The sequence below is a fragment of the Octopus sinensis genome, linkage group LG11 (genome assembly GCF_006345805.1).
Source record: "Octopus sinensis linkage group LG11, ASM634580v1, whole genome shotgun sequence".
Taxonomy (NCBI): domain Eukaryota; kingdom Metazoa; phylum Mollusca; class Cephalopoda; order Octopoda; family Octopodidae; genus Octopus; species Octopus sinensis.
In genome coordinates this window covers 4,632,524-4,642,063 of record NC_043007.1, presented here as the reverse complement: position 1 = coordinate 4,642,063, position 9,540 = coordinate 4,632,524, and the positions used below count along the sequence as shown (strand labels likewise).

At 37.1% G+C, this 9,540-nt stretch overlaps 1 long non-coding RNA gene across 1 annotated transcript in view; it reads right to left on the bottom strand.

Moving 5' to 3' along the window:
- Window positions 1-2,176: 2,176 nt before the first annotated feature.
- The window catches only part of LOC118765302, a 114,329-nt gene continuing 106,965 nt past the window's right edge, over window positions 2,177-9,540 (bottom strand). The window contains exon 3 of the long non-coding RNA XR_005001141.1: window positions 2,177-2,403. This is a non-coding gene — a long non-coding RNA (uncharacterized LOC118765302). The remainder of the gene's footprint in view (window positions 2,404-9,540) is intronic.

The window sequence follows — 9,540 nt, the reverse complement described above, 5'->3', positions numbered from 1 at the left end:
TTTGTTCTCCACAGTTGAGAACCACGCAGCCAAGGGTGAGGTTCAGAGCAGACTACTTTTGATATAACAATAAATATGCCTGTCCTCTTTGGCAAGTATATTGATTTCTGTATCAGGTGATGGTTGCCCTGTGAGAAATATATTCTTAAATACTTTACAACTCCTACACTACAAAATACACACACACACACACACACACACACACACACACTGACATATATATCTGTATATTGTCAGCTCACTCTGCATGTCACTGGCCACATGTAATCCTGTACAACCTGTTACGTGGTCAGCAATTAAACTGGCCCTACCACCTGGCTGGCCTGATGAGGCAAGGTGCTAGAAACTCAGCAAGACCTGTCCAAAGGATTGATAAAGACTGGCAAAAGATCAATAACAATCTAGCAAAGAGATACAGAGCTAATGGAGATGGTGAACAAGTGCATTATCCCTGTACTTCACTCACAGCTTATTTTATCAACCCATCTTTGAAGGGATGAAAAGTGAAGGATTTGAACTCAGAATGTAAAGGACTATAACTAAATACTGCACAGCATTTTATTTGATGCTTTAATGATTTTTGCAAATCCATGGCCTTTTCAATTAGATAATCGGACAAAACAGAAAGAGGGCAGAGGCTAGGAAACTACGTCAGTCTGTATGAGAGAATGTAGAATAGAGGCATGAATATATATTGACAAGATGAAAGAATAAGAGTCAAACTGACTAATAGATAAGATATGAGACTGACAATCCATGTAGGTGAGGGCCACAAGCTGCAGGGAGGCAAACCAAACACTGACAAAGTAAGTGGGGTATCAGACTGACAATCTCTGTAGATAGGGTTACCAAGTAGATAAGGGGTCAAAGAAAAGAGGAGTGTTAGAGTGACAACAGAAATAGATAAGGGTAGCAGGCTCACAATCCAAGTAGCGAAGGGTGTCAGACCCCCCACCCCCGATAATCCAAGGCACATGGGAATATCAAACTGGCAATAAAATTAGATAATGGATGTTAAAGAGACAATAAAAAAAGAATAAGGGTTCCAAACTGACAACCCATGTAAAGGGTCCCAGACTGACAATCCACATCAGTGCCATAGTTAAAGAAAGAGGGTGTCAGAAGAATAATCCATGTAAATAGGGGTGTGTTAAACTGATAATCCAAGGTAGAGATGTCATAGGGACAATCAAAGCAGACAAGAATGTTAGACTGCCAAGTAAAGAACATACACAGTTCTATATTTAAGAGATGAGGAATTATGTACATAAGTTACAATTGACAGATATTTGTCCTCATCTTGTTTGTTGTTATACCCTCCAGCCTTCATCAAGGGTCTTGGAGAATTTTCGAACCTGGGTTCTCATTCCTAAGGTATTTTTTGATATTATTATTATTATTATTATATTATTATTATCATCATTTTTCAGGTCACTGCCTGGAATCGAACTTGGAATCTTGGGGTTAGTAGCCCGCACTCTTAACCACTATGCCCATGGGCATATGGTGTAGTGGTTAAGAGCGCAGGCTATTAACCCCAAGATTGTGAATTCGATTCCAGGCAGTGACTGGAATAATAATAATAATAATAATATAATAATAATAATAATAATAATAATAATAATAATAATAATAATAACATTGAAAAATACTTAGGAACGAGAACTGAAGTTCGAAATTTCCTCAAGACACCTGATGAAGGCTGGAGGGTATATCAGCCGAAATGTTGTGTTAACAACAAACAAGATGATTGACAAATATCTGTCAAAAGTAAATAAAGAGCATATAGTATGTCCCTTGTTACTGAAGTACTATTCTGTTATGTCCACGGCCATATATTGAATATCCCAGACCATCAGGCAGAAATAGGTGACATGAGCATGGTGTAGTTTGTCTTTGTAAGCAGGGGCCAGTGGTGTTTAACTGGTGTTTTTTATGAGACACAATGGTGACTTCAACTATTCTTAGGTGTGGAATGGGGGATGAATATGACCAAGCGGACTTTCTTCTACAGACATTGAATGAAGACAGACAAAAAAAGCACCACCCAGGATCCAATGGCTTACAACATACCACATTATTTTCCTTCACTGCTCAGTTATCTCCTTCACCTCTCTTATATCTCTCCCTTCACTCCACATCTCTCAACTCAGTCCTTTCTTTCTTTCTTTTTTTCTCTCTCTCATTCTTCCATTTTCCTCCTTTGACCACTTCACTCATTCTCTCTCTCTCTCTTCTAGCTTCTCCTCCTTTTGTACCATTCAGGCCACAATTATTTCCCTCCAACCTGTCCTGTTGCTCCTCTTCTTCCTCTTCTTCTCTCTTTTACAGTGTTCCTCTTCTGCTCTTTTACTGTCATTTCCTCTTCACTGGTTTCCCAAACTCATCAGTTGGCATTCATTCCTGCAATGAGAGAAACGAAACAAAAATTTCATTAGTAAATTACTTATGAGTGCTTATGAGCTTTTAATGAGTGTGTCTGATTTTTAAATCTTAGAAAACAATTAACCAATGTCAAGACTTGGTCACTTAAAGTGCTTTGATCTAGAGATCAACACGGAACATATTGAAACTATAAAACTCTCATATTATTACAAATTCAAGATGTTGCCCCAGCATGGTCACAGTCAAATGCCTCAAACAAGTAAAAAATAAAAGACAAGTTATCCTCTCGAGGTTTGTTTAACGTGTGTCTAATCAAGTGAAAACAGAAACTAATTATAACATTTATAATCAATTAGCAACTCTCGTTAACAGAATTCCCTTTTTTGCATCAGAATTTTATTTTAAATTAAGATGGATACAATACTTCAAACTTACAGATGATCATGACAAGAATTGTGCATAAAATTCCTAAAGTGTCGACATTTCAAACTTTATTAATTTACATAACAAAATAGAATCCAGGAGAAATGGTACAATATTTATGGAATTCAATTGATTTCAGTTCTTATATCTGATCGATACAAAACGAATGGTCTTTGACTGAGGTACTCAAGTACTTTCACATAACGGTACATGTGTGCATAAAGAAGATCACCACCATTACTTTAACATCCATTTTTCCATGGTCTCATGGACTGGAAGGAAGTTAGTTGAAGTACATTTGCTACAGCCAAATGCTGTTCCTGTCACCCACCCTCACCTGTCCTTAAGCAAAGTAATATTTCCCCATGACCAGACATGTTTTCATGGAAGATTTTAAACGAAGGATACTAATTGCCATGACTGTGACATGCATTTACAACCATTATACAATGTCAGAGCAACAAGACTAAAACACACACACATACACATCTATATACATATATAAATAAAGAGGCTTCTTCTTGTTTCCTCACTCACAAGCCTTTGGTGAGCCCAGAAGACATTTGCCCCAGGTGCCAAGCAACAGGACAGAACCTGGAACCAGATGATTTGGAAGTCATTCGTGCATCTATGTATACACATATTTACGCATGAATGCATACGTTTGAATATACACCCATGCGTAAAATATTATGACATGTATATTTAAAAACATTCAGACATAAAGTCTTATCCAAATAATTGTCAAAAGAATTGTATTTTTGCCTTCATTTATTTGCTTGTAATTATTTTTTTAAAAATTGTGTCAATAATTTTAAAAGATGGTATTTCACACAAAACAACACTGCAATAATGACGGCTTTTATGCTTCTCTCTCTGTGCCATTTTTTCAATTATTTCTGCTTTTATGTAGTTTCTATGTTATTATAATGATTCTAATTTCATAAATATAACAGACTTAAATTCCATCATTATCATAATTCACACACTCTTAAGATTAGTCTAGTATATATATGTGTGTATATGCATACTTATACACATAACCTCTCTCTCTCTCTCTACAATTTACACACACACACATGTGTTTGTGTGTGTGTGTCATTTTGAGAAATTTCATATTGGTTTTTCTTTGAAATTCTGACATATTTCTTGAATCTTCAAAGAAAAGAAAATTTTTTTTAAAAATCTAATAAACTATGTTACATCCAATGTTTAAATGGGTTCACAGCCATTATCAAGAATTTGATTTGAAGTAAAACCATCATAATAACAAAAAGAAAGGGAAAAAAGGAAAAGGAAAAGAAGTGGGGCAGGAGTTAGAAGCTGCTGAAAGCAATAAAAATCAATGTTGGTTCTAATGGCAATATGAATACTTAATCTATTGTGTCTGGAATATCTCAGCATGTATGCCAGATGGCATTATATATACATGGAGTCAGTGTACACCAAACAGCTGTCTGGCAAATGAGAATGTAATATTTAAAATTAACAAGGACTGCTACAGCAATCTTCTGGTTATTTTGGTGTTTGAATTTCCATAGGATTATCCTATTGCCAATCAAGATTTCTCGGCCTAATTTGGAATTACAAGTAGTGATTAGGTGTGTGGAAGCTGTCATCATGCCTAGCACAGGAATGAGAAAAAAAAAAAAAAACAGAAAGAAGTCTGCTATGATTTGTTTAAGAATCACTGATGGAGGCCAAATTTGTATTTTGGCAACTGTCTTATGGCAAGTGAATTCATAAATAATGTTACTTTTCTATGACTGCTTATCATTAAATGACAAAATTTGCTTTAAGTTCTATTGATTTTAAAGATTTTCTCTGAGCTAATGCTTCGGTATATATATGCAGACTTAACCAGGCAAACATTATGAAGAAATGCTCAAGCAGTTCTCTTTCATTTCTTGTTAAGGTAATTTTTCCTGAGGCATTATTTTGCAGTTAGGATGCTTTTCCTGTCACTAACCCTTAACTGCTTTTCAAGTAAGGTATTTCTTTTTTTTTTTAATTCCACATGTCTTCTAAAGTTCAGAGCCAAAGGATGGTTTGTTACCAGAAAATACAAGCATAACATCATTGTTTCTGCTTAGATGGGTTTCATGAAAAGACACAGAATGCAAACATTCACACACACACACACATTGATATACAGTTTCCATCTACCAATTTCATTCACAAAGCATTATCTGGTCTAAGGCTACTGCAAAAAAACATTTGCCCAATGTGCCACACTGAGATAGAATTCAAAAGCCCCAGGGTTATGAAGTGAACTCCATACCCATTCTTGTGACATCCTTTATTCATCTCATCCTTTTAAGGGCCACTTTCCACTGCTTCCATGACTCAAACAAAATTTGTTGAAGCAGATTTTCTACAACCTGATTCGTGTTTCAGCTCTGACCATCCATACTTTATTTCAAAAAAGATAATACCATTCTATATTTTAGAGATGAGGAATTATGTACATTATTTACAGTGGATGGGCAGGTGTCCCCTTCTTGTTTGTTGTTACCACAACATTTCGGCTGATGTACTCTCCAGGCTTCATCAGGTGTCCTGGTGAATTTCGAACCCAATCCTTTATTTGACTAATAGGGTCTTCTCTTCTCATGCTTAAGGTATTCTTTCTTGCTGATGTTACTTTTTCAAGTCTCTGCTTGAGATTGAACTCAGAATCTGTGAGTTAGTCAAATAAAGAGTTGGATTCGAAATTCCACCAGAACACCTGATGAAGGCTGGAGAGTACATCAGCCGAAATGTTGTGGTAACAACAAACAAGGTGAGAACACCTGTCCATCCAATGTAAATAGTGTTAAGAAAAGATGTTAACATTTAAGACTTCAACCATATTGTTCACAAGTTAAAAAATAATTGTGACTTTGTTGACACATTATTTACATTTGGCGGATATTTGTCCTCATCTTGGTTGTTGTTAACACAACGTTTTGGCTGATATAACTTCCAGCCTTCATCAGGTGTCTTGGGGAAATTTCGAACCTGGGTTGATAATATCTATATTTAATATTGCTACCTTGTACACTCATATGACATTGCAGGTCCCTAAATATTTGTTTAAATTGTTAAGGATGTGAGCTGGCAGAAACATTAAGCACACCAGATTGTACCCTGAGTTGAAATTCCGCTGAGGTTGACTTTGCTTTTTATCCTTTGGGGATTGATAATATAGGTACCAGTTGATTACTGGGGTTCATAGAATTAATTTTACCCCTCCCTTGAAACTGCTGGTCTTCTGCCAAAATCAGAAATCAATTTTAGTTTAGTCACCAATCCAACCACATATATAAAATAACACTCATGCACACACTCTCACTCTATAATGGAACTTAACAAAAACTGCCTAATTTCTCTCTAGATTTCAAGTACGCTTTATTCTATTAAGGAGCAAAACCAACAGCATGGATGCTAAATAGCACCAGCCATTAGTATATAAAGTTGAAAGGCAATGGATATTGAGTCTGCCTGAAATCAAAATTGTTGCTATTTATGGAATCATAAACACTGAATTCCATGCAGCAAATTAGAAGCTTTGCAATGAATTGGAAATTGTTTACTGTTCATATTTATTAATTGATATTTTAGATTTTAGTCTCTTTAGGTACACTCTGTGTGTGTGTGTGTGTGTGTGTGTGTGTGTGTGTATGTGTCCCTGACTTGGTACCACACACTAATTGTAAGTAGACATTATCATCATAAAAGCAGTCTTGTTAGTTTGTAATCTTCCAAGAAAATATGTCTGGCCTTTGTACTTGTTCATGTCTGAAGGATTAGGGGGGAAATATTATTTTGTTGGAAATCAGGTGAGGATTGATGAAAGGAAGGGCATCTGGTTGTAGAGAATCTGCCCCAACAAATTTTGTGAGACCCATTCGAACAAGGAAAAGTGGAGATTCAAACGATGATGGTGCTAAATTTATTTGATTGTTTTTTAGCTGAGCCCGAACAATAGGAAGGGAGCCTGGTAAAGGGAATGCCAACCAAGGCTAAAGGTCTGGAGGCTGAAAGAGGCGACAGTGGGGGAGGCCTAGGAGAGGAATCGAGAATGGTAGAGTTTGTTAAGAGTTGAGTAGATAAGAGGACCATGAAGAAACTTGGGAAAATGGTGATGGGAGGACAAAGGTGGGGGGGAAAAATAAAATTGATGGGAAGAGGAAGAGGTTTCGAGAGTGAAGAGGGCAAGGGTTGCAATGACAGAAACAGTAGAACATGAAATGGTACAAGGTAATTGAGGAGGCTGCCAGAAAAATAGGGAGCAGAGGTATAAAGGAAAGCATTTCGAGGGTGTATGGATTCAGTGGAGGATAAGAGAGAGGTGTTTAAGATTGTAAAGCAGTTGGTAAAAGAGAGATGTGATAAGGATGAGCTATTGGGAGGATGAAATGGAGAAAATAGTTGCGGATCCAGATAGAATTATGGTACTTATTTTATTGACCCTGAAACATTATAACAAAGAAAGTGTAGGTTGTCAGATCCTCATATGTCAAAATCAACGAGAGTCCATCAAATAGTTTTAATGTTTTATTACTAATTTTAATGTTTATATATTTATATGCTGGGCTGTGGAGTCAGAGTCAGAAACAATGGGTAACTGGAGTTGGAGTCTGTAAAACTATGCTGACCCCAACTCAGAATGTCTTTAGTCTTTGATATAAACCAGTTATAACATGTAGACCTACTCAAAGTACAAGCGTATGCACATGCTTTATGAGATATGTAGACCACAATCACTTGATTACATAAAGAGGAGTCAGAATCAGAGTCGGAGGAGCCAATAGTACAGGGGTCAGAGTCAGAGTCTTTTGTTCCAACTCCACAGTCTTGTTTATATGTATATGACTACTTCTTTTTTTTCTATTGTCATTTGAATCCTCATTTTTCACTTCCATGACTTCCCCCTTTTTTTCTGTATCCCTCACCACCCAGGCAACCCATATTTACCCTAAATACAGTGGTTTACAATAAAGCCTTCAGTTCTGTGATCAGCAGGGAGACCAGATGGCACCCGGCATACTATCACATTGACTAGCCACAGCGCTACAATAAGTAATTACACTCCGATTCTCAATTGAGGTAGTTTTTTGCTCCCTCGTTTGTGAATTCAAATGCATTATACACACACACACACACTATACCCCAGCCCTTCAGACACACCATACCCCAGCCCTTCACACACCCATACACATACATTACAATTGATGTATCAAATCTTAGAAGTCCTCCTGTTTACTTCCAAAATCTGAAATGTCTGGATTTTTAGCAATTACCATTCTTCATTTCTGTTTCCTTGTTATTTTGATGTAAGCAAATATTATTGATGTTGCTGTGGACTCTGCTTCGGTGCAGCTGCTGCCGGCCACTCACAGAGTCTGTGATGTCAACAATATAACTGTCTACGCATATTTTATAGGAACTACAGAAAGATTCCTATCACAATCAGCTTTTATTAGTATTATTAAAAAAGTTTTGATTCAGAGAACTTGTAGTTTGAATTGTTGTTGTTGTTTAACTCCGAGATGATCAGCATTGACTGAACAGGCCTACGATCAAAGGCATTTAAGATGAAACCAACTCATTTCTTTTTTACCAGTAGATCGATTGACCAACAACAGAGAGAGACTCCCTTTTTGTAGTTGTTATTCCTGTGGCTACTGTAGTTATGTTCCATTGTTGTGGTCATTGTTTTTTGTTCCTCATTGGTCCTGACTGAATAGATCTATGATCAAAAGCATTCTAGCCATGACCAACACATCTGTTCTATTCTTTTGGAGTTATGACATCGTTTATACAACGCTCCGTTATGCAATGAGTTCTTTTTTAAGACAGCAGAATGTAAATTGAGAGAGAGAGAGTTAGCTGCTATTTCTAGTAGATTAAATGACTTCTTTGATTTGTTGCTGTGGTTGTTCCTGATAATATTTCTTGATCATGATTATTTGTGATCTCGTTAGCTCTACTCCAGCATAATTATGTTAGGCGGATTAATTGATTTCCAGATTGGAAAGAAAACCCTGGTACATTCTGCATCCAGTGGTCTGAGGTCCTCCCCATCCTAATCCCATGTTGCTACGAGTGCAGGAAAGGTTGTGTGCTTAAGCAGTTCTCTGTACATCCATGTGGTACTGAGTTCAATCCTACTGTCAAGTGCTTCAAATAAGAGCTTTCTGCTATGGCCTCAGATGTTCAAAAACTTCCAAATGAAGTTTGGAAGACATAAACCATGCAGAAATCTGTCACCATTGTTAACATCATCCTTTCTTGTTTATTTTTGCATGGATCAGATCTTCCATGGGCAAACACACACCATAATATACACTATCATGCTCATCATGTCCTAAGCAGTTACAGCCCATGTTTCACTGCCATGTAGCATGGCTGTTCACACACATGCATCATACAGTCCACCTTCCACTCTGAGTAAAAGGCCTTTTGTTACCAGCAGAAGTAGGAGCTCTCTGAACTTCGCCTAGGCTATTCTTATTCTAGCAGCTATGATCTCAGAGCATCTGCCCCCCCCCCACTACTACTGACTTGGTCACCAAGGCAATGGAAGCTAAACTACTTCTAGTTTTTTTCCCTGGCATGTGATGGTTAGATAAAGTTTATTGAGACAAATTTTCTACGAGATGACCCCCCTCCCGTCTCCAAATCTGACTTGTTTTCTAGCAAGGTCATATCTCTCCATGGCCAGACATGCTTTCGCAGGATACTGGA